This window comes from Ovis canadensis, chromosome X (genome assembly GCF_042477335.2).
Source record: "Ovis canadensis isolate MfBH-ARS-UI-01 breed Bighorn chromosome X, ARS-UI_OviCan_v2, whole genome shotgun sequence".
NCBI lineage: Eukaryota > Metazoa > Chordata > Mammalia > Artiodactyla > Bovidae > Ovis > Ovis canadensis.
The window spans coordinates 119,229,299-119,256,204 of record NC_091727.1 but is presented as its reverse complement, the minus strand read 5'-3'; positions in this window follow the sequence as shown (position 1 = coordinate 119,256,204).

Sequence of the window (26,906 nt, the reverse complement as noted above, 5' to 3'; positions counted from 1 at the left end):
AAAGGGTGTCCCCATTTTCTTTTACTTAAGCAAGAAACAGAAGAATTTCTTGACCAGGTGGTCACACATGTGGATCAGAGAGTATTCTGTTGCTGCCAAACACCCAGACAGACTGTGTGTGCATTCATTTCATGACTTCTTAAGCATCTATTGATAAAGTCCTTCCCCTCAACCCAATGTGCACCAACAACAAAGTCTGATGAGGACAGACCATCACCCAGTCTGGCATATACTAGAGACTATGGCAGATGGTGATCGCAGCCATGAAATTAAAGGATGCTTACTCTTTGAAAGGAAAGTTATGAGCAAACTAGATAGCATATTAAAAAGCAGAGACATTACTTTGCCAACAAAGGTCCATCTAGTCAAGGCTATGGTTTTTCTAGTAGTCATGTATGGATGTGAGAGTTGGACTGTGAAGAAAGCTGAGCACTGAAGAATTGATGCTTTTGAACTGTGGTATTGGAGAAGACTCTTGAGAGTCCCTTGGACTGCAAGGAGATCCAACCAGTCCAATGTAAAGGAGACCAGTCCTGGGTGTTCTTTGGAAGGAATGATGCTAAAGCTGAAACTCCAGTACTTTGGCCACCTCATGCAAAGAGTTGACTCATTGGAAAAGACCCTGACGCTGGGAGGGATTGGGTGCAGGAGGAAAAGGGGACGACAGAGGATGAGATGGCTGGATGGCATCACCAACTCAATGGACATAAGTTTGAATGAACTCCGGGAGTTGGTGATGGACAGGGAGGCCCCGTGTGCTGCAATTCATGGGGTCTCAAAGAGTCGGACACAACTGAGCGACTGAACTGAACTGAACTGATGACTACATGTAAACCACAATTATTTCTTTGTTTCAAGCTGAAGGAACAGAGTATTTGGGAATAAGCTGCCCTTGGTTCTACAAAACCATATTTCCATACTAGTTAATGAACCAATTGATAGGTCAACAAAAATGACTTCTCCTTGACAAAAGGAATATATGGCACCCAACAAAGAGGCTGATTCAAGAATGTCCCACTCCCCAACACAACCAGATTTAGACAGCATATAAGGAACAGAATCATGAACTGGGAGGAAAAAAGATATTTGAGATCCTCTCCCTCTTCTCATCACTCATACACATACACACACACACACACACACACACACACACAGTGACTTGTCTCACTTAACATTTGCACACACTCACAATCACTTAGACTGACTCACAAATATACACATCAACATACACACAAATGCCAGATTCTAACAACTGCATATTTCTCACACCTGCTCACACTCAACCACAAGAAAGGGGAGATACCAATGTGAAAACACTATATGTTCTCATACTGGCTCAAACTCCCTCATATGCTACATACCACTCCCACACATATTCATCAGTTAGTCAGTTCAGTCACTCAGTCATGTCCAACTCTGCGATCCCATGGACTGCAACACACCAGGCCTCCCTGTGCATCGCCAACTCCCAGAGCTTGACCAAACTCATGTACATTGAGTCAGTGATGCCATCCAACCATCTTATCCCTGGTCATCCCCTTCTTCTCCTGCCATCAATATTTCCCAGCATCAGGGTCTTTTCCAATGACTCAGTTCTTCACAGCAAGTGGCCAAAGTATTGGAGTTTCAGCTTCAGCATCAGTCTTTCCAATCAATATTTAGGACTGATTTCCTTTACGATAGACAGGTTTGATCTCCTTGTTGCCCAAGGGACTCTCAAAAGTCTTCTCCAACACCACAGTTCAAAAGCATCAATTCTTTGGTGCACAGCTTTCTTTATAGTCCAACTCTCACATTCATACATGACTAGTGGAAAAAACATAGTTTTGACTAGATGGACCTTTGTTAGTAAAGTAATGTCTGTGCTTTTTAATATGCTGTCTCAGTGTGTCATATTTTCTCTTCCAAGGAGCAAGCATCTTTTTATTTCATGGCTGCAGTCACCATCTGCAGTGATTTTGGAGCCTAATAAAATAAAGTCTCTCACTGGTCCATTGTTTTCCCATCTATTTGCCATGAAGTGATGGGACCAGATTCCATGATCTTAGTGTTTTGAACGTTGAGTTTTAAGCCAACTTTTTCACTCTCTTCTTTCACTTTCATCAAGAGGGTCTTTAGTTCCTACACATTAATAGAGCACGTTTTATATTTTCTATTAAGTTCAGCATGATTTTTTGGTAACTGCTTTGTCCTCTCTGAATTGATTCTTTCATTGCATCTCTAGAATCTTCCTTGGATGCTTGCACTTACAAGAGACACTTACAAGAGGCGCTGACCTCTTCACCCAACTGTCTGGGGCCAAATTTATAAGGAACAGGGTGACAGTTAAGGCTTCAGGTGGGTGGAAAGGAGAAAAGAGAAGAAAAGTTGACCTCCTTCTCCTCCATCCTCTTTTCCAGATAAAAATTCACCATAGACTCAGGTCAGTGAATTGCATTTACTTATCATTTTTGAGTAAAGTCCATTTTTCAAATGTGTCTGAGCTCTCACACATTGTGGCCACCAAACAGGTGCTGATAACAGTTGGCAGGGATGAAAGAACAAACTGATCACCTTAATAGAAAAGCTCTTGCATGATGATTTTGTAACATGTTTTCAGAGTCTTTAAATTCGATCATAATCATCTGAGAATAAGAAGAGCTAATTTGGAGACAAGCGCTACAAATGCCTATGCATGTATGATCTTATTTCATGATCACACTAATTATTTGATATAGTGGCTCTAAGATTCCTTATCTTAATATGAGGAAACTAAGTTTCAAATAAGTAATGTAGAAGAAGGCAGCTATGGCTTCTTTGTTAATTCTCTTCCCTCTCTACCCAACCTTTCTTGGTCCCATCTACCCCCAAAAGAATTGCTATTTTGATTGGTCCATATCCATGAAAGAATGTGAGGGACATATTTTGTACATAGGGTACCTATCACTCCTTAGAAATGGAAAGCTAGCCAAGATTACCTCAAAAGCCAGTCCCAGTGATCTCTTCTGCCTTTGTTACATGCAACATCATCTCAGATTCCCTTATCATGGCTGACCAGAGGCCATGAGATACCCAGAATTAGATTTGAGTTTACTTAGAGGCAGACGCCTTCTGTAAGCTATACCATAAGCTCCAATACATCTTTCCTTGGTATGATTTATGGATTATTTGAGATTTCCCTGCCTGTAATGCAGAAGACCTGAGTTTGATCCCTGGGTCGGGAGATCCCCTGAAGAAGAGAATGGCAACCTGCTCCAGTATTCTGGCCTGAAGAATTCCATGGACAGGGGAGCCTGGTCAGTTATAGTCCATGGAGTAACAGAAGAGTCAGATCCAACTGAGTGAATAAGACTTTTACTTCTCTGGCAATACCCCACTGAAAATAATTGCATACCTTGTTTGTCACAGAGGACGATGACCAACTGTGGTGTTCGAGATGACTCTTGAGAGTCCCTTGGACTGCAAGGAGATCCAACCAGTTAATACTAAAGGAAATCAGTCTTGAATATTCACTGGAGGGACTGATGCTGAAGCCGAACTTCAATACTTTGGCCACCTGATGCGAAGAACTGAGTCATTGGAAAAGACCCTGATGCTGGGAAAGATTGAAAGCAGGAGGAAAAGGGAGCAAGAGGATGAGATGGTTGGATGGCATCACCGATGTGATAGACATGAGTCTGAGTAAGCTCCAGGAGTTGGTGATGGACAGGGAAGTCTGGCGTGCTACAGTTCATGGGATCTCAAAGAGTCGGACATGACTGAGCGACTGAACTGAGGATGACCAGATCAAAATCACTTTTTGGCATTCCTGCTTCCCCAACATTAATATGAAGAAAACATATCCCTGAGTCCTCCTTGCTCACTGAGCTCCAGAAACCCTCGTCTTCTTTCTGATCTCAAACATTCTTCCATTACAATATGCACTCCAAGAAAATAGGATATTATCTATCTTATTTGCTATTGTATCCCTAACATTGAGAATCATACATGAGGCCATCAACTATCAAAGTCATGAATCAAATGAATTAAGTGAATGATAATGTAACTCACTACAGTCACATAGCTACAAAAGGCCAGTGTTAAGATTTAAACTCTGGTTGTTTTTTATTCCCCCCCCCACCCCGACTCCAAAGCCTTCAGAAAAGGTACAATCACAGAACTAATATGTATTCAATATGAATCATGAGTCAGGCCTTCCTAAAGACCTCAGATATGAAGCAAGAACCTGAAACTGAAGCGATATTACAAAAGACAAACAAGTGAACTATTCACCCTTCAATGCAACACATATTTATTTAGACAAGAGCCTGGGAGAAAGAAAATCTTGACATACAGCTCATTTTTTCTTCATGGTGGCTGTCATCAGAAATGCATTTCAAATTAATCCAGGGAATTAAAAAAAAATGATTAGGCTTAGGCTATACCCTTCCTGACTCCCAAACATTGTGGTTTAATGGGCCTGGATTGGGTATTTGTGTTTATTTAAAAGCTGTCCAGCTGATTTGAATTCATTACCAGGCTGGCAAGTAGAATGATTCAGTAGAATGGTCCAGTAGAATGCCACGTGGTAACCTACCATTTTAGAAGAACAAATGAAATGATACTGGAATCAAGAAGACAAAGGAAGTGACATTTGAACTGGTTACTGAAAAAGAGATCAGTGTTAGGTGGAGAGGAGGAGAAAAGTAAAATGGAGACAGAAAGATCAGCTCTAGTAATTAGTCAGATAGAACAAGAGGGATAATATTTACAAGCTTCCTTAGAATCCTAAAGATTAGACCTCAGAGGTCACATTGAGAAGCACTTATCACACCTAGGAATTGCTGAGGGGCTGTGTTCAAAGCAGATTCGGATTCAATAGGTCTGGAGTGGAGCCCGAGATTCTCCATTTCTAATGTACTCTCAGGGGATGCAGAGGCTGACAGTCCACACACCATATGTGAGTAGGCACATTTCAGGGGTTCATGGAAGAACACGGACTTGCCAAGCTGATTACTCAAGTAGAGGCAGACTAGCAGACAACTACTGCCCAAAGGCTCATCAAAGATTTTATCAACCCACCCAGACACCAAGATCCAAGCTCTTACTGTGGGGATGGCTGAGTTCAAACCAATACTTATTGTTGTCTATATGTGTTTGTCAGACCATCCAACAGTGAGCACTTTTCTTAGCTGCTGGTCCTTAAAAAAAAGCTAACCTTATACCTCAAATATTTCGGCCTTGGCTGGCTCGCAGGAACCTTTTCCTCACTTAATTTATTCTTAAAAGGGGCGAGAAAGACAGAAAATAAAAAGCTACTGCTTTGACACTTGATGACAGCGACCTTTCTTGCACTTCAAAATTATTCCAATTTGAAGGAGTCCAACGCAAAGCAGAAAGTCAGAAATGCTCATTTCTTCATCATAGAGCCTACCTGCAAAACCATCTTAATCTGCTGTGACATTACAGAGATATCAAAGCCATAAAAAGGGGCAACTTTCAGGGCAACTAATGGATATTCCCATTTAAGAAGATAAAGTCATCCCATTCCGCTTACACCTGAAAAAATGTATATATACTTAAGTACCATTTTCTTCAAAAAAGTGCAGTTTGTCAACTATCAAATCAAAGTAGATATCCAAGTTTAACCTGGATTGCTGCATTTAATCCTCCCAGCAATCCTAACATAACTGTATAGTATTAACTCTGTTTTAGAGGTGAGGACTGAAATAAAGAGAGCTGGGATTGGAATCCAGATGGTCTGACACAAAGCCTCGTATTCTTTCCATTTTACTGAACTGCTTCCCATAAGAACCCATAATGTAATCTCCCTGTTACCAGTCCATACCTGTCAATTTACAGAACGTAAGACACTTTTGTCAGGGACTTCGCTGTTGGTCCAGTGGTTAAGACTCCATGTTTCTACCACAGGAGATGCAGGTTTGATCCCTGGTCAGGGAATTAAGATCCAGCATGCCACTCAACAGGGCCCTCCTTCAAAGACATTTCTGTCAAAGCATCCACTCACTTCTGCCTTGAATCAGCTAAGTGTTTGCTTCTTCATTACACCTAGTTGATTCTGAGATCCTGGTCCTTGGAGAAATCAGCATAAGATAGTGATTCTCAAGATATGGTCCATGGAACAGCCACATCAACATTACCTGGGAACTTGTTAGAAATGCCAATTATGGGGACCAAAGCACAAGCTGGAATAAAAATTTCTGGGAGAAATATCAATAACCTCAGATATGCAGATGATACCATCCTTATGGCAGAAAGCGAAGAGGAACTAAAGAGCCTCTTGATGACAGTGAAAGAAGAGAGTGAAAAAGTTGGCTTAAAGCTCAATATTCAGAAAACGAAGATCATGGCACCTGGTCCCATCACTTCATGGCAAATAGATGGGGAAACAGTGGCTGACTTTATTTTTGTGGGCTCCAAAATCACTGCAGATGGTGATTGCAGCCATGAAATTAAAAGATGCTTACTCCTTAGAAGGAAAGTTATGACCAACCTAGACAGCATATTAAAAAGCAGAGATGTTACTTCGTCAACAAAGGTACATCTAGTCAAGGCTACGGTTTTTCCAATAGTCATCAATGGATGTGAGAGTTGGACTATAAAGAAAGCTGAGCACCGAAGAATTGATGCTTTTGAACCGTGGTGTTGGAGAAGACTCTTGAGAGTCCCTTGGACTGCAAGGAGATCCCACCAGTCCATCCCAAAGGAGATCAGTCCTGGGTGTTCATTGGAAGGACTGATGTTGAAGCTGAAACTCCAATACTTTGGCCACCTGATGCGAAGAGCTGACTCATTTGAAAAGACCTTGATGCTGGGGAAGATTGAGGGCAGGAGGAGAAGGGGATGACAGAGGATGAGATGGCTGGATGGTATCACTGACACAATGGGCATGAGTTTGGGTAAACACCGGGAGTTGGTGATGGACAGGGAGGCCTGGTGTGCTACAGTTCGTGGGGTTGCAAAGAGTCGGACATGACTAAGTGACTGAACTGAACCCCAGACCTAGTGCATGGGAACCCCTGAGGAGGGACCCACAGGGCTGTTCTATAAGAGATCTCCATATGATTCTGATGCCCATGAAAGTTTGAGAACCACAGCTCCCTACACTGTCACCAGTTCAAAATCTAGCTGTAAACAAATCACCCTGGCAGGGAGTGATAGAGGAAAAGGGGTTGATTCCAGGATTTCTCTTGATTAAAATCCAATAACGGAACAAAATTACAGATGTATTTTCTCAAAAATAGATCAGCCTTTATCAGACAGCCTCCACTCAATGCAGTTGCTATTTGTCTCACAAAAATCTCATAAAATAGTCTAATCCTCTCCACTCTCAGACCCCCCAGAATCCCTAAAGGGCCATGTATCAACTTTCTTTCCATTTAAATGTATAGAATAACTTAATGCTTCATGTAATTTATTTAACCAAATACAGACTTTTAATTCTCTTCACAGTGCCCAACCCAACCTGTTAAATCAGGGAACAAAAGATTTACTGTGGTTTCTGGCATCACATTTCAACTACATGGCTTACTTTTCAAGGACCAACAGCCCTCTTTTTCTAACCTTTTATTTCTGTCCTTAACCCAGACTCTCCATTAAAACCATGAATGAGATTGGTCTCACCATTAACCATTGTTAGTCACTGGCATTGCCACTTCTGTGCCCTTGCTGACTCTGCTTTCACTTTGGGGAATACCCTATTTTCTCCATCTACCTACCTAAAATCGAATCTGTTTTTCAAGGCCCATCTCAAACCCAATTGCCCCTCTCCCCTCATCAGGCAAATATGACCATGTAGCACAGAGTCGGACACGACTGAAGTGACTTAGCAGCAGCAGCAGCAGTCAAAAAATATATACTCTGGTTTTGGAGTCAGAAAGACTGGAGTCTCAGTTCTAAGTCTAATGTTTACCATCTTTGTGATCACGGGAAAGTTTGTGAACTTCAGTGAGCCTCAGTCTCCTCTCCCCTGAAATGGGCACAGGAAGAAACAACTTTACAAGGTTGCTGTGTGGTTTCAAGGAGAAAGCATCCCCGACTCAAGGAACTGAATCATCCAAAAACTCTCAGCCCATATTGACCACTAGTGCCACCTAGGAAGCCTATTGTGTAACAAAGAGGCCAGAAAGCCAAAAGCACATATAACTACACTTATAACCTTCCTCTGATTAAAAAAAAAAAAAAAACGTGAGGGGTAGGGGTCATAATTGGAGTTGAAGATGGAGTTCAGGAGCCTGAAAGTGAAAGAATCTGACAGCAAGTTAGGAACTAAGATCTCTGACAAGTGGGATTTCAGAACTTTGGAGCAGCAAACCACTCTAAAGGAAAAGAGAGGGAGGCAAGCATCAGATGAGATCATTTGTCATTAATAATAAATTACCAGAGTCTGTGAGCAATTTTAGTTAGAATATAAATTAGAGAGGATTCAAAAATTGTCACTGTAATCACGAGAATGGCACTCACTTTCATTCTCATGTGCATTTTTGAGCAGGAAAGAAAAGGCAGGGCTTTAGCTTGCTCTTACCCTGGTTCCATACACAATGGTTGCCTGTCGAAATGGAAGCAGTGCTGACACAGACAGCACAATATGACATCCCCAGCTAAGAGGAGAGCTTCCCACAAGAGGTCAGGCTAAGATGCCATGGCGCCACCTGCTCCTGGCACACTATCCCCTCCTCCTCTGACCCAGGCGACACAGAAGAAAGCAGGAGAAGACACGTCTTTGGTAAGATGCTGAGCTGGTTCTACCTGAAGCCCCCTTCGAAGAGGATTTGGGTTGTGCTTTAGCATAAAGGCTGTAGATTCTATGGTGAGAGGTGGCCAGGACATATCTAGGATGCTGTCAGGTTTCCAGAGGGCTGATGCTCTGAGCAGGCTCTCAGAAGTCAGCCTTTCCCTCTGACCAAAGCAGAGATGAAGTGGAGTTCCACCTTGGAGTCTAACTCCCCAAGCGAGCTATGAGGCTCACTGGGGTACTGACATAGATGGCAGCAGCCCCCCTTAGAATGAGGGAGTGGGCCAGATATCGAGGTATTTGCAAAATAGGGCCAAGGACCTGAGACCATCAAAGTAGACCCGCAAGAACATGGCAGAATGATTGAGGACAATGTATTTCTAACTAGTTGTGTGGTCTTGCTCCATTATGGGCTCTGAACTTCCCATCTGTGAGATTCTGCTTCCTGCTCTGGGGCCTGATGCACGTTGTTGCAAAATTGATACCCTTGTGCTTCATGCCATTGGAAGTATGGAGAATAATTAATAATGTGCATTTAAAACATCATCTACCAGTGAAAACCTTGGCTTTGAACCAGATTCTTCTTTGATTCCCTTTAATCTATGTTTTCCTTTTCAGTACTCTTTGACCATTAACATTTCCCTATTTTGAGCCCTCTGACCCCTCACCTGAACTTTTGCAAGTGCCTACTAGAGGTATCTTCCTATCTCCAATCTCACTACTATTAAGATAAATTATCTCCCTAGAATATTTTTAAGGTATAAGACACCTATTACATGTTACCTTGATTTTTGTTTACATGTTTTCTTAAATATTTTCAAGTGAGCTGTAATGGTAAGGCCATTTGGAAACCAGCAAAGAGTTGAACAAAATTATATTGTTCTTTTGAAAACTTGCAAGTGAAGCAGTGTTGAATGGGTCAAGTTAGAAGCTTTTCAGATATCATGATTTTAATTTTAGTAAGTTTCACATAGATCCATTATATATGTACAGGGGGCTCCCAAGTACGCTTTACCTAAAACTCAGAGTCAACACATAACTAGTTGTCAAGATCAGATTTTTACTTCTCTTGTCAAGATTCCATGTCAATTCTCTTAAAATTTTCCTTCAAAATTAACCCATCCTCAAAGGATAATCCAAGGTCTACAACATTTAGATATTGGCAGGATACCTCCCCTATGTCAACCCTAATCCTGCATTTGCATATAGTTATAGTATATTAATTTCCAGCAAATACATAACATTATAAAAGAGAAGGGCACATCTGTATAAAATAAGTAAGGTAAAAGTCCTGATTTCCAAGAAGAAAGAGATTGTAGAAGTTAATGAGAAAAGCAAGATTCAATTCCTTTTCTACTCCATACTATTCTATGTCCCTCTAATTATTTCCTGCCTTTTTTTTAAATATAAAAGGCAAAAGGAAGTCTGCAAATGGCACTTAGAGCAGCGGACATGCCCTTGTTCTACTACTCACTGTGTAACCTTGAATGGAGAGCAAACTCTAGACACCTGAGTTTCACCATCTGCAAAATGGGGGAACTGGATCAGATTTAAACTGTGTCTAATATTTAAATTTTATGATTTCATGTATTACAAAAAAAGTCAGGTTTCACATCTATATACACACTTGAAGTGAAAGCATTCTTTATGCCATCTTTCAAAAAGAAAAAGGAAAGCCCCTTACAAAGAACTGAAGCACATTGGATAGGACAACATGAACAGGCCTAGGCCAACACCACCACCCTAACATCCAGCTATTTTAGCTTTACATGTAGAAAAATTGTGAAGAGGGAATTCCTTAATAGTCCAGGGGTTAAGATTTTTGTGTTGTCATGGCCAAGGGCCCAGGTATAATCCCCGGTTGGAGAATTAAGATCCCACAAACCACACATGGTTTGGCTCTCCCATCTACCCCCAGAATTGTGAAGGCAAATATTAAGTTCACTTTTGAGTTGAAATCTGGTACATCACATCTCCCCTCTTACTCTTCTAGAAAAATAACAAGGCAAGTACTTCACCATATAACTGCCCTTTGAATACAGAAGGACAGCTATATCATCTCTCAATCAGCCTTCCTTTCTCCACAACAAATATTTGCCTTTAAGTCCACCATTCAGTAAGTGGCATGGTTTTCAGGCTCCTTAACCAACCACATAACCCTCCTGAGGACACACTACAATCTGGCCATCACTCCTGTAAAATGAGCCTAACAGAAAACCAAATGCAAAATCTACTAGACAAGCACATAACTTTGTTCATATCTTGAACTTTTAAAAGACTCTGATAAAAGCTATAGACGTTCTTTGGAGAAAGAAGTTCCTACATGTCTACATAGATTCATAATCTGCAAATGAGCCGTTGTTTCACAAGGCCTGACATTCATCCGTGGACTTCATGCTAAGAACCCCTACCCTGAATATATCTAGAGCCCAGTAGGGCTACCATTTCTGATGATCTTTAGACTATGCTCAACTTGAACATACAGTGCCATTTTCATCCTCTAAAAGGAAGCCAATGGATAGAAATAATTAATTTTGAGGTGGGAGTGCTAATAAAATCACTCTAAATGTTTTCAGGTACAGTATTTTTAATGAGAGACTTGTGGGAATTCAGCTATGAAATAATCTAACCTACCTATCTATATAACTAAATTGAGTTAAGAGACATGTTAGCAAACATTGTGACTACCCTCCAAGTGCCACTTCATACTAATGCACCTACCAGTGCCAGGTAATATCTCAGAAGATACATGTTCAACAGCAGGATAATGATTCATTCTTAGCATGCAGAGCTGTCAAGCAGGAAAGATACAGTCATGAAATCCAACACACTTCCATCCAAAGAGGTGTTTTCTGGTGTTCTAATTTCCACTGAATAGAGCACATTACTCCCTGTTGAACATTAAAGTTCAATGAGACATAATCATAAGCTAAATAGCAATCTGCTTGACATCATTTCTTTTCCTGGATACAATAATATTTGTGCTAGGGCTATTCATCGGGCACAGAGAAACTGCGGGCTACAGATGCATCATTGTTGATCATCTATTACTAGCTGCTGCTGCTGCTGCTGCTAAATCACTTTAGTCATGTCTGACTCTGTGTGACCCCATAGGCGGCAGCCCACCAGGCTCCCCCATCCCTGGGATTCTCCAGACAAGAACACTGGAGTGGGTTGCCATTCCCTTCTCCAATGCATGAAAGTGAAAAGTGAAAGGGAAGTCGCTCAGTCGTGTCTGACTCTTCACAACCCCATGGACTGCAGCCTACCAGGCTCCTCCATCCATGGGCTTTGCCAGAAAAAAATTAGAAGATCAAGGCTTGGGAGGAAATTTTTCAATTCTATATGAAAAGCTTGTTTTTGGAACCTACCCCATATCTCAGTGTGCTGTTACTTTTGAAAGTAAAAAGATCCAATTATTGTCCCATAATAGTCATCACAGGTACCTGGCCTCTTGTTGACCTACTTTCATTGATCTCTAAGTGTTTCAGATTCAATTATTGACCCTAATTCATCACGCCTACCTATACCCATTGCTTTGCTATGTGATTTATATTTCCTCCCCCTACAGGAAGTACATATTGGGCTTGACCCAGTGGATTAAGGGTTGAAGAGAGTTTAAGTTTCAAACCTAACCCTTAAGAGGGACCTCATGTTTATCATGCTTCTGCTTGTTCTCCTGCACCTTCACAAAACCCAGAATAAAGTATCCCTGGTTAGTGAGCCAGTCCAAGACACACAGAGAAGACTCAGACCCAATCTGCAGCTAAGAGTCACCCAGCTGAGCCCAGCCTAGGTTGCCTGAACTCAAACCAACCCATAGACATGTGAGCAAGATTACTGGTACTATTGCATGCCACAAATATTAAGTTATTGTTAGGCCTGCAGCAACAGCCGATTCTATACTTAACGTTAAAAAGGTACAACATATTAAAATTGACTTTACAACTTGCCTTTTGTCCCATGAGATATTTACATTACTCATCTATACACACACTTTTGATGGCTAGAGACTATGTTAGATGTAGGGTATGCCATGGTAAACAAACAATGCTCATGGTTGCATATTGTCTATTGGTTTGAACTTCACAATACCTCTAACATCTCTGGACGTAATGGGCAATCTGGTGTGGTATAACAAAATCGGGGAGAAGAATCATTTGATTTCTTTGATAAGCAAGTGATGGGATCTATTATCTCTAAGAGCAATTAATAATTATATCCTGACTGTGAAAAAAATGAAATGTTTCAACATTGCTATGCTTTGCAGATAACTAAGGTTTGCATCTCAAGCTCAGAAAGTTGAACAATATTGGCAAGAAAGAGTACTACTCACAGAACATAATTTAAATTTTCCTCCATGACTGAAGTCCATCATTATCAATTACAATTATTGTGCTGTGCTGTAATATGGCTCCTGGTTTCTCCATGCTTCTCTTTCTCCTCCTTACAAGAAGCCTGTCAACTGTATCTTCTGCTGTCATCCAACCTGCCTCTAACAGTCCTCTTTCCCTACCTATCTTCTCCAAACTGCTGCAGGTCAACCAGTAACCATACTTATGAAGAAGTGTATATTAAGAAGACTCAGTGTAGTACATGACCCTCACATGTTAAGCGCATGGTTCTTATGCATGAGATTCATACAGCAAGTCCTACCTTCACAATTCTTTCTTGCCAACCTCGTGATTCAAGGCTGACTATTCTAGAAAAGAGAAGCTACCAGATGCAAGTCTGACCTTGCAGAGGAGTTAATGTACCTTACATTTTATTGTACTTTAAAGATCTTGAAAGTGGTTTTTTCCCTACTTAACAATCACAGTACAGTTCAAAGAGCCAGATGAAAAGAACTAAATGGATTCCTACTCTGGTGTGCATTAGAGAGCTTGCATTGCTCTCCAAACTCTTAGTAAGATTACAGAAAGTCAACAGTTGGAGGCTCTAAAACCTCAAGCACCATGCAGCTATAAGCAGTTTGTGTAAAAAAATAAGTGCCGGGAATGAAGTATGATGATAGGTATTCAGTTAGGCCAGCTCAGAAATGAAATATAATATGGGCAGAGTAACACTCTGGAGTAGAAAGACAGGCTGGCTTAAATCTCTGCATGCACTTAGATTTCAAATTTGTGCATCACTTGTATAAAAGTTTATTTCAGCAAAATCAGACCACATGATCCTAATACGTTGACCTTTAAAAAGAAATAGATGTCTTTCTATTTATTTCTCAGCACCAAATTATCATTGGTTCAGAAAGCTCAATTAATCTGAAATAAAGGATTCCTTCATCTCTGAGTGCAAAGAGCCAATGTTCTCATCAGTTTTTCTGGTCACATCTAACATAGCGTCTGGGACCTAACAGGCACCCAATAAATGCTTGATGAATCAATGAATTTGTAAATTCATCAGATTTGTAAATCATTTGCCTCACTTCTTCCAGTTACAGCTATTTAGGAATCAAAAAAAAAAAAGAACTAGATTCAATAAACCACTACCCTATCATTTACTGACCTCTTTGTACTACTCACGAATTCCATTATTAACTGCCTTCTGTGTAGGCACTGTCCAACAATAGCATGGAGCGAAGAAGGCAGACATGGAAGAGAAAGCAAGTGGGGAAGGCAGCAATTACCCTGAAGTAGAACTAATTGTTCCAAATCCATTGCCTTAGACTTCAGTTCACATAATCACTGTTTCTGTGCTCCCTCTGACTGTATACCACGTGTGAGTACCACTGATGGAATGCAATAAGTACCAAATTCCTCTTGCTTCTCTCCATAGACAGTCTATGCACATACCCAATAAATGGGTTCAAATGTCATGACAGAAGCACATTCCAGCTGTGGCCTCCATTGGCCATCTGTGGGATCATGTAGAAACAGTTCTGAGAGAAGGTCTCAGCTATGGGTGGGGAAAAAGGTCTCAACTATCTGTAATCATCATCTCTGACTTTGTTTATATATTTATGACATGAAAGCATGAAGTAGTTTGGACTCTTTGTTGATATTCCCCACCTTGTACCTACAGAGCTCTGAGCAACTTAGTTACAACAGGTAGATATTTGCATGTACCGTGCATATTTAAATTCAGCAATCCTAAAGTCAGAGTTCTCCAACAGCTGTCTAAACATCAGTCAGCCTAAATTCGGTTATTTCCTAAGATCTCAAAACTGTCTATTTCCTATTTTGGGGGTAATTATTATTAGTTAAAGGGATAATTTCATGAATTCCTTCAGAATGTTTTTCTTCATTTTTACCTTGAGGGGAGAAAAAGGTATAGTGGGGCAAAGGTAAAAGGTTGCTCCCCAAACTCATCATTACCAACAAAGGAAAAAGTGTTAAGAGTTGAATGTGTATCCTTTCAGTCATTTTCAATAAACATCCTAATCCCCAGATAGACATGCATGTGTATGTGCACACATTTGCAGAGATACCCACCCTATATAATCATTCATATTCTATTTTCTCACTTTCTATGATCCTGGAACACATGTAGTTTTGTAATCCTATTTTCCATTCAGTTTCTTCCAACATTTTTTGGGGGGCCACGCCACACAGCATTCAGAATCTTAGTTCTCCAGTTCCCCGACCAGGGATCAAACCCATGCCCCCAGCATTGGTAACATGGAGTCTTAACCACTGTACCAACAGGAAGTCCCTTCTTCCAATATTTTAAAGATAAATCTTCATACAGGTGTAAATCATAGTGGCCAACACAGAAATCAGTGATCATTCCTGTTGGGGAACAAATCTGTGTGATGTGTATATGTCTCAACTCTCAGACTCACACAGGACAGAGGTGAAAGAGTTCAATCAATCACCTATGAGCTTCTCATTGATAAGGCTTGAGGGGGCTCTTACTAAACTAAAACCGTATCACCAAAGAGATGAGTTAAAATATTAATACTATTATTGGTGTCATTGATGTTTAGTTGCTCAGCTGCGTCTGACTCTTTGAGACCCCATGGACTATAGCATGCCAGGCTCCTCTCTCCATGGAATTTTCCAAGCAAAGATTACTGGAATGGGTTGCCATTTCTTCCTCCAGGGAATCTTCCCAGCCCAGGGATCAAACCCATGTCTCCATGTCTACCCAAGATTGCAGGTGAATTTGTTACCACTGATTAGAAACAATAAAATCAGAAACACTGATTTCTTCACTCAAAAAATATATGCATGCCTATCACATACTAGGCATTATGCTAAAAATGATTGATAAAAGGATAAGGCAAAGTCTAATTACTAAATTTAATTTTAAAAGTATTAAAATGAAGCTTTCATTTAATCACCAGTCCCTTTATCACTAACAAGAGTAATATCTAAAGGCAAAGTTTCAGTTCCAAATTTCATGTAAAACTGAGGGACAGTCTCCAAATACCTGACCAGTACTCTTCAAAAATGCCATAGTCATGAATAAAACCAGAAATCTAAGAAATTATCACACATCAAAGGAGACTAAGGAGCACGACAACTCAATATGATGCAGTCTTCTGGACTACATCCTGGAAGGGAAAGAGGACATTACTGGAAAAACTAGAAGGGATTCAAGAAAAGTCTGGAATTTAGATAATAATATTGAACCAATGTTTTAACAAATGTCTATTGGAGAAGCTGACTGGAGGGTATAGAGAAAATCTCAGTATAATTCTTACAATTTCCTGTAGCATTAGAGTTTATACCAAATAAAAGCTCAGAGAACTAACATCCCGCATGCTGTGTGGCAGAGCCAAAAAAATAATATCATTGAAAACCAGGTCAATATCAGTAAAGATGAGGAAAAGAAATAGAAGAGCAATTTGATATTTACATACTCCTCTGTGCCAGACACTATGCTACAATGTACAATCACAATAAAATCTCCAAAACAACCCCAAACATACATCCTGTTGTTATCTCTCTTTCACTGTGGAGGAAAGTGTAGATCAGAGAAGTGAAGGAACTTGTCCAAGAACACGGAGGTAGGAAGTAGCAGAGACAAGGTTGGAAGTCTGACATCAAGACAAATCCACAGTAAGTTCGACCACCCCACTAAAGAACTTGGTTTCTATTCACGAGGCTCCAAGCTATTTGACTTTCTGCTCATAATGACGCTGAAATAAAAGCCATCTTTAGGAAAGCTTTTGTATTTACTAAGTCTCATTTCTAATGTCCAAGACGTATTGTAGCAGCTAAGGCTGGTTTTGGTTTTGTTTCCTTTTCTTTTGCACTGCTTTTTCTCTTAACTGTCAGCTAGTCTGTTATTTTTCATTTGTCTATTCAATCTATACAGCACTAATTCCATTGAACAGAACCCATTCTCCAGTTTCATCAGAACGATCCATGCTCCCTGTCATGCTTTGCACTTGAAGGGCTGGAGTGGTAGCACTTGGAGCTCATTTCTACAGGACCTGAGGAAGGTTTTGCAAAGTTTCTTGCATTCTATCTATGCATGAGTATCTTAAGGACTCATTTCTCTCATTGGCGATCCAGTTTAAGGATAGGTTTTAGACTTCATGGTTATCTTATGAATCTCCCCTGTGGTCACTGGGTCAGTGGCTTCATTGGAGATACCAACTCAGCACAGTTCGCCACCTGAGCCCCACAGAACAGTTGTAACCCATCTGCCTCAATGGTTTCAAGAGGAAAGGATGATCTTCTGGGAAAAAAGACCTTAAGGAAACCTTATCCTTGGAACTGTGGACGCCAGTCTCCAAGGTCTTTCACTGTTTCACTTTTGAAATTGTTCCCTTTATCCACCAGCTGCAGGTAACAGAATAAAATGCCACCTTACGATGTAGAAATTGCAACTCAGAATCTAACTACTGCGTTTCCAAATTAACGTAGCTGATTTCTAATAATAAAGACCCCTTTCAGCATTTCAAAGCTGCTAAGTGACTATATCTTTTCCTCACCCAATAAAGAAAGTCTGTAAGTATACAGAGAGACAAGAGAACAGCTGTGACCCAACTAAGGAAAGGAATACCTTTCTAGATGCTGGAGATTTTTATGAGAAAGGAAGTACAATAAGGTACTCAGCCAGTTGACACTTTCCTCTCTCAAGCATTTGGCAGGTTAATTTCACCACTAAGTTTCAAAGATATATTTGAAGTCAAATGCTTGACTCACTGTGTAAGCTAGAACAAGTATTTTCTTTCTGAATGCCAGTTTCCAGGATCTATAAAGTGAGAGAGTTGGATTAAAGGTCTCTAAGGGCCCGGTCACTCTGACTTTATAATGGTTCAACAATTGTGTACACAGATCTAAAGTGTAGTTCAAATGAAGGCCAACACTCGAACAATGGTGCTGATCTTGTTCTGCTAGCCTAATGAGCGTGTGAAAACACTAATGAGCATGCAAAAATAGTCTGAAGGAAAATAATTTGCCACACCAATAATTCAGTTGGAATAGTTTATTTCCTGTTGTTTGAATTCCTTCCCTATTTCCCATTTCCATACCCTCATCTTTGATATGACACAATCTAGGTAGATCTCCTCCCCTTCCCTGAAACTGTTAATTGCTCAGTCATGCTTAACTCTTTGCAACCCCAGGGATTTCAACCCACTAGGGTTCTCTGTCCATGGGATTTCCCAGGCAAGAATACTGGAGTAGGTTGCCATTTCCTTCTCCAACCCTTTCCCTACCCAAATCCAATACCTCCTTCAAAGCATAACGCACTATTTGGCTAATATTGGAGTTTTTACTGATTCCTGCCAACCAGTGATCTCTTCTGCCTTTGAACTCTAACAGTGAGCACTCTGTGAAAAAACCAGTAATTCTTTTGTTTAATTGTCTGTTCAAAATGTGTTCTATGTTTTGGTTCTCTCTTTTAAAAAGGCCTTTCTGATTGTAAGCCAAAGCATCTATGAGAAATAGAAGCATTCTAATTAACTATCAAGTCCCTTCACATTTGTTAAGAAAGAAGGACACAAAGGTTTGTCTTATTCTACCACTTTAAAAAATGCTAAAAATAGGTTTAACTCCAAAGAAACCCCAGCTCTGACTACAGAAATTTCAAAAACAGGGCTTGGGAGTGATCTTAAGTAAAGGGACCCTGATACTTCCTGGCCTGTTTTTTCCACTATTGCTATTAATAGTACTGGTGTGAGTGTATTAGTACCATTAGAAACTGTTGTGGTTATTAAAGACAAATAACTAGATTTTCTACTGCAGAAATTAGGGTTTCAGAAAAAGCTTTGCATGCATACTCAGTCTCATCTGAATCTCTTGCAACCCCATGGACTGTAGCCTACCAGGTTCCTATGTTCTTGGGATTTTCCAGGCAAGAATACTGGAGTGGGGTGCCATTTCCCGACCTAGGGATGGAACCCACGTCTCCTCCATTTCCTGCATTGTCAGGCATGTTCTTTACCACTGAGCCACCTGGGAAGCCCAGAAAAGGCTTTAGGTAAGGGCATAGACCATTTTACCTATGAGGGAAATCTAGCAATATAAGGAAATGTTTTCTCTCATCAACTCAGGATAAAACAGCAAAAGAGCTTTTGCTGGAGTAAGATAAAGAATAAATACAAACCAATTGTTCAGTAATCCACTGCAAGGGTTTAGATCTTTCCCAAACAGTGATTTAGAAAAGCACACCAATTTTGTTAACTATGTTAACTACTCTTAAAGGTACAATCAAGTAGCTCAGATCAAATATTCAACCAATATTTATTGAGCAATATCATGGGTGAGACATTGGCTAGATGTTACAGGGACAACAAGAGAAACTGACTTGCCCAGTGAGCCTGTGCTTCAGCCTAGGGAGTGTCTGTTGGAAAGAAGGGTAAGAGGAAGAAATGGAGGGATTTCCAGGACAAACACTTAGGAATCCTTGACTTCCACTCATTCATCACATAATATTTTTCTTTCTTCTTTTTTTTAAGCACATCTTTGTCTCCTTTTCCTAAGGTTCTCTCTGGCTACCTTTCTATGCCCTCTACACTGTCCTATACACAACTGTCAGCAGGATTGCTATACACCCTATGATTCAGCCACACCAAATTATTTGTGTCAGAATCACGTATCTCTGGACATTCTCAGGCTGCTCCCTCTGTACCCTTAAGACTCAGACAAAAATCACCTCCTCGGTAAAATGTGTCCTGACACTTGAGGGCAAAAACAGTCCCTCCTCTGAGATCACACAGTGCCCAGCAGATAACTGCATTAGCATTTAGCAAAGTGTGTGGGAATTATTTGTTTACATTCCGTCTCCCTCTTCAGACAACAGTGTGAGACAGGATTCAGTTGCAGGAAACAGAAACCACACTAACATTTTAACCAGAAGGTGATATAACACAAGGGGTTGCATACATAAAAGATCACTGGACATGATGGAGGAGCAGGCTCTGTCTGGCTGAGCCTCCACGAATGAATTCCAGACACACATACCTGGCTGACCCGAGCTTCTCAGAGAAACTGCCACAGTCAGGAAAAAGGAGAATGAAGAGGCCACCACTGAGAGATAGAACACACGTCTACACTTCTAATCCAGACAGGAGGCATAGCCAATGTCATAATGAAGACTCCCAGACAGCTACTGACTAAAGCCCAGAAGCCTGCCTCAGAACTGACCATTCTCTTCACTGTGGGGCCTGAGAAAAGCAACAAATAACAGTAGAATGACCACTGCCTCATTTCTGCCTCTAAATGTCATGTGAGCTAGAGAGAACCCTAGCTACAGGAGGCTCTGGGAGATACAGATTTTTAACTTTCAAAACTTGGAAATACAGAAAAGCACACCAGGAGGAAGTTGGAGTGGACAGTGAGTAATATCTACAATGAATACCATGTATTTAGTACTGAAAATAGCACTACGTAAGTGAATGCGGCTATGCAATACCCAATTATGAAGGTTGTTGGGATTTTTTTAAGCTGCCCCTGTTTCCTGCTTTTTCTTTTTTTCTGATTGCAAAACTTACTCATTTTTGAAGAATGTTCACCTTAGCATTATTGATAAAGGGGGGAATCTGGAATAACCTAAATATAAAACTAGAGGAGATTCATTAAATGAATTATAACAGAATGTTACACAGTCAGTAAGACAATGATGTAGAACTCTCTGAACAGGAAAGATACCCATGATCTATGTGGAACAGAAGATTACAATCTAACTCACACCATAAACAATTGCAGGTAAGTAACACTTGAAAAATTTCCAAAATAAGGCAATAAATAAGCACAAACCATATTGGAAACTGCTAAATCTGACTCCATTAAAAGGTAAAAATTTATATACAATGATGTAACCAAAAAACCATCAATGCCCATCATCACAGGATTAGTATAAAGATTACACAAAGAAATAACAATGATGAACAAAGCTGGAGATATGACACTCCCTCACTACAGTACACAGCTTTAGTACTCAAAACAATATGGCATTTGCACAAACACAGACACATAGATCAATGGAACAGAGAACTCAGAAATAAACCCACGCACCTATGGTCAGGTAATCTATGATAAAGGAAGAAAGAATATACAATGGAGAAAACTCAGTCTCTTTAATAAATGGTACTAGGAAAACTGGATAGCTAATCAGCTGGACTTATCCCTCACATCATGCACAAAAATGCACAGCTCAAAGCTGATTAAAGACTTAAATATAAGATAGGAAACCACGGAAGAAAATATGGGCAATATGCTCTTTGACATCAGCTAAGCAATATTTTGGGGGATCCATCTCCTTGGGCAAGAGTATCAAAAGCAAAGCAAACAAATAGTACTACATCAAACTAAAAAGCTTTTGCACAGCAAAATAAACCATCAACAAAATGAAAAGGCAACCTACTGTACAAGTGAAAGTATTTCCAAATGATATATCTGATGAGAGGGGTAATATCCTCAAAATTTATAAAGAACTTATACAACTAAATATTTAAAAAATCAGATTTTAAAATGATTAGACATTTAGAGGACCTGTTTAGACATTTTTCCAAAGATGATATATAGATAATCAACAGGCAGAAGAAAAGATGCACGTCACTCATCAGGGACATGCAAATCAAAACCATAATGAACTATCACCTTGCACATCTTAGAAAGGCAAGTATCAAAAAGATGAGAAATGACAAGTATTGGTGAGGATGAGGAATAAAGGGAACTCTTGTGTTCTGTTGGTTGGAATATAAATTGGTGCAGCTGATAAAGAAAACAGTATGGAAGTTTCTCAAAAAACAGAACAATGATTCAACATTCCCACTTCTGGATATTTATGAAAAGAAAATAAAGATATTAATTCAAGAAAATATGTGCACCTCAGTGTTCTTTGCAGCCTTATTTACAATAGATAAGAATACGAAACCAAAGTAAGTGGCAATCGATAGATACAGAAAATGTGGAAAAATACATTTATATATACACACTACATTTCATACTTATATTCACAATGGAATATCATTTAAATATAAAAATAATGATATCTTACCATCTGCAACATGGATAGACCTAGGGGTTATTATGCTAAGTAAAGTAAGTCAGAGAAACACAAACAACATATTATTTCAATTATGTGTAGAATCTAAAAAACAAATGAACAAACACAGCAAAGCAAAACCAGACTCATAGACACAGAGAATGAACAGGTTGTTGCCAGAGGGGAGGAGACATGGGAAGAGGTACAAAATAGGGAAAGAGGATTAAGAAGTACAAACTTAAGAAGATAAATAGGTCATGGGGATATAACGTACAGTATAGGAAATATAGTCAATAATACTGTAATAACTTTTTATGGTGACACATGATAATTAGACTTACACTGATCACTTCACAATGCCTAAAAGTACCAAATCATTATATGGTTGACCTGAAACTAATATTTTATTTAGTCACTCAGTCGTGTCCAACTCTTTTGCCACCCTATGGACTGTAATGACTGAGCATGAGAGTGGCCTGCAGCCTGCCAGGCTCCTCTGTCCATGGAATTTTCCAGGCAAGAATACTGGAGTGGGTTGCCATGCCCTCCCTCCAGGCGATCTTCTTGACCCAGGGACTGAATCCACATCTCTCGTGTCTCCTGCATTGGCAGGCAGATTCTTTACTGCTGAGCCACCTGGGAACTATCTTGCTTTTTACCTGCTGCAGATATAAACAGCCAATAGAAGGAAGATTTCTACTGAAGAAAGTGTTACTGTGTTCCAAAAATATATATTGAACCCAATAATATTCTAATGTTTAAGATGGTCTTCCTAGAATAATTGTGAAGAAACTTCTGCTTATTTCTCCAACCATATGTGTTTCCCTATTTATTTAAAGAATATTTACTTCTCTTGAGCATAAATATTTGATGTTTTTCTGAGGAACAACTTTTGATTAGAGTTTTTGTCATAGGAAATACACAAATGTATATACATACAAGCAAAAATTGTTTATAGTTTCAGCAGAGGAATTTTCCTGTGGTCCAGTAGACCTTGTGAAACTAATTGCCAACTGTTGGTAACATTGCCAACTGTTGGTAAAAATTTGCAGCCAACTGTTGGTAAAATTTGGAGTCACATGGAAACACAGACACTGGGGAAAGAGCATCATTTTCACAATCACATTGCAGAATGCTTTGGCTCTATCTCTAAAGTTGCCTTTTTCATACTGTTCATGGGGTTTTCATTGCAAGGAGATAAAAACACCTTCTCAAGTGAACAATGCAAAGAAATAGAGGAAAACAATAGAATGGGAAAGACTAGAGATCTCTTCAAGAAAATTAGAGATATCAAAAGAACATTTCATGCAAAGATGGGACAGAAATGATAAGGACCTAACAGAAGCAAAAGATATTAAGAAGAGGTGGCAACAATACACAGAAGAACTATTAAAAAAAAAAAAAAGGTCTTAATGACCCAGATAACCACGATGGTGTGGTCACTCTCCTAGAGCCAGACATCCTGGAATGTGAGTTAAGTGGTCCTTAGGAAGCATTACTACAAACAAAGCATAATGGACATAATGGAATTATAGCTGAGCTATTTAAAATCCTAAAAGATGATGTTGTTAAAATGCTGCACTCAATATGTCAGCAAATTTGGAAAACTCAGCAGTGGCCACAGGACTTGAAAAGGTCAGTTTTCATTCCAATACCAAGGAAAAACAATGCCAAAGAATGTTCAAACTACTGGACAGTTGCACTCATTTCACATGCTAGCAAGGTAATGTTGAAAAGCCTTTAAGCTAGGCTTCAATAGCATCTGAACTGAGAACATCCAGATGCACAAGCTGGTTTTAGAAAAGGCAGAGGAAGCGAAGCGAGCTCGCTCAGTTGCGTCCGACTCTTTGCGACCCCATGGACTGTAGCCCACCAGGCTCCTCCATCCATGGGATTCTCCAGGCAAGAATACTGGAGTGGGTTGCCATTTCCTTCTCCAGGGGAACTTCCCAACCCAGGGATCGAACCCGGGTCTCCCACATTGCAGCCAGGCACTTTACCCTCTGAGCCACGGGGGCAGCACAAGGTAGAGGAACCAGAGATCAAATTGCCAACATTCGTTGGATCACAGAAAAAGCAAGGTAATTTCAGAAAAACATCTACTTCTGCTATGACAAACCTAGAAAAGCTATGACAAACCTAGACAGCATATTAGAAAGCAGAGACATTTTACTGACAAAGGTCCATATCATCAAAGCTATGGTTTTTCCTGTACTCGTGTACGGATGTGAGAGTTGGACCATAAATAAGGCTGAGCACTGATCAGTTAGTTCTGTTCTTGCCAGCACTCCATAATTATTAAAATACCCACTTGAATAAGCAAAAATTAAGTGGACTTCACAAATTATCTTTCAGAATGAATCCACTGGAGCTAGTCTCAATAAATTAGCAAAGGTCCTTTGGGCTCTTATGATGCTCTAATATAACAAGTCACTGTTTAAGAGATATTTTTGTGCCCTTGGTTACACAGATTGAAAGCTAACAGTTGTCATTGCATGGCCCTGGTACATACCATGAGCTGGAGGTCTCCATCTGGGACAATGAGCATGCTTTGCAAATCTCTCAACTACCTGCACAGAAAGGTGACATTATGAAATACAGTTTTATGGTGTAATCACCCAGAAACTCATCAATGCCCACAGGCACCTAGAGAATTTATTGCTGTGGAATTCATAATCTCCCACCTTAAAATATGTCATTTGTTGGATCCAAATTCAGTAGTTCTGTCATTCATTCCCTAGATGCTATTTTAAAAGGCTATCGATGCCTCTCTGTGAAACAATGTGGTAAATATAAATTAAAAGCTTTCAAATTGCTACTTTATCACTCAGTTGCTATTGTTTTTCATAACACATACCCGTGAGTTATTTAAACCATTGCACTGTCTTAAGCAAGGTGGCACTCCACTCTAGTACTCTTGCCTGGAAAATCCCATGGATGAAGGAGCCTGGTAGGCTGTGGTCCATGGGGTCACTAACAGTCGGACACAACTGAGCAACTTCACTTTCACTTTTCACTTTCATGCATTGGAGAAGGAAATGGCAACCCACTCCAGTGTTCTTGCCTGGAGAATCCCAGGGACGGGGGAGCCTAATGGGCTGCTGTCTATGGGGTTGCACAGAGTTGGACACTACTGAAGTGACTTAGCAGCAGCAGCAAGCAAGGTATAAACAAACTTTGCCTTTTTAGATTGTAATATAAAAAGTAATCAAAAAATCAAGACAGTTGGAGATCTTATTTTCAATGGATGAACCTCCAGTTCCCATGGACTGCTAAATGAGACACTAGTCATCACTTGGCCTTTGTTATACCAACCTTCCCATTAGTCCTCCCTCACCATCCAACTGCTTTTGATCTATCACCTTGTCAGAATACTGATATTACTCTCTTGTTTGGCATCCTGGATAATAGAAAAAGCAAGGGAAGTCAAGTCACTTAACCCTACCAATTTCTCTAGTGAATCTATAAGAGAAAGGATTGTGTCTTCTTCATCCTTGCAATTCCTATTGATGCCTAGAACAGTGCCTGTGGCACATATGAGGAAACAAGAAAGCCTTGTTGAATTGAAGTGCAAATACCCAGGAATGAAATTTCCAATTAAATCTTGTGACTTGTGATCATGATGAATGTTGAGTTAAGGAGCAAGATTGACAAGGAATACATGAGCGAATGAGCTAGATCACACCAATTAATGATTTAAAATAATACCCTATTTCTACAGAATGGACGTTTATGTCACCCTAAAATTCATATGTTGATATCTAATCCAATGGTGTTAGTACGAAAGGCCTTTCATGGGTGATTAGGCCATGAGGGTGGAGCCCTTCTATATGAGATTAGTGCCCTTATAATGGAGGGACCAGAGAGATCTCTCTCCTCTTCCACAATGTGAGGACACAGCAAGAATACAGCTGTCTATGAACCAAGAAGCCAGCGCTCACTGACACTGACTCTGCTATTGCCTTGATGTGAGACTTCTCAGCCTCCAGAACTATGAGAAACACATTTCCGTTGTTTAAGCCATATAGTCTATGGCACTTTTGTTATAGCAGCACAAATGGACATCTACCACATAAACTATGTGCTTCCCATTCAAAATAACACGCTGGGTTATTTCTAGATCTCAATTCAAAGGAATGTGAAACCTTCATTGAGAAAATATACCTCTCTTCTGAATCACCAATGGCAAAAAAGAGCACATTCTCAGGAGTGCATATTAGCTTGTCATAGTTACTGGTCTTGTCAACTTTAAAACATAATGCAGCTTACTTATAAATATAAACTCTAATTCACAGCCCTAACCTTCCTGAATTGTCACTTTTAAAATTGAAAGCACCCTGGGCCCCTCTGTCACCTCGGTTTAGTTGCCAACTGCAATCAACATTAGTAAATTCCTAGAAGAGGAATAACCAAAGCATTGGGTAGCATAAAAATCTTGGGGGCTTTGTCCACTCCTCTATGTATAGTGATTATTACTTACTTCCTTACTTACAATAGGAAAAAAATACCTGTTGAATGTTCTCATGCTAGTCACTCAGTTGTGTCTGACTACGACCCCTTGGACTAAAGCCCATGAAGCTCCTCTGTCCATGGAATTTCCAGGCAAGAATACTGGTGTGGGTTGCCATTCCCTTCTCCAGGGGGTCTTCCCTACTAAGGGATTGAACCTGTGTCTCCTGAATTGCAGGCAGATTCTTTATCATCTGAGCCACCAGGGAAGTTTCTGAATGTCCTTCAGTTCAGTTCAGTCGCTCAGTTGTGTCCCACTCTTTGCGACCCCATGAATCACAGCACACCAGGCCTCCCT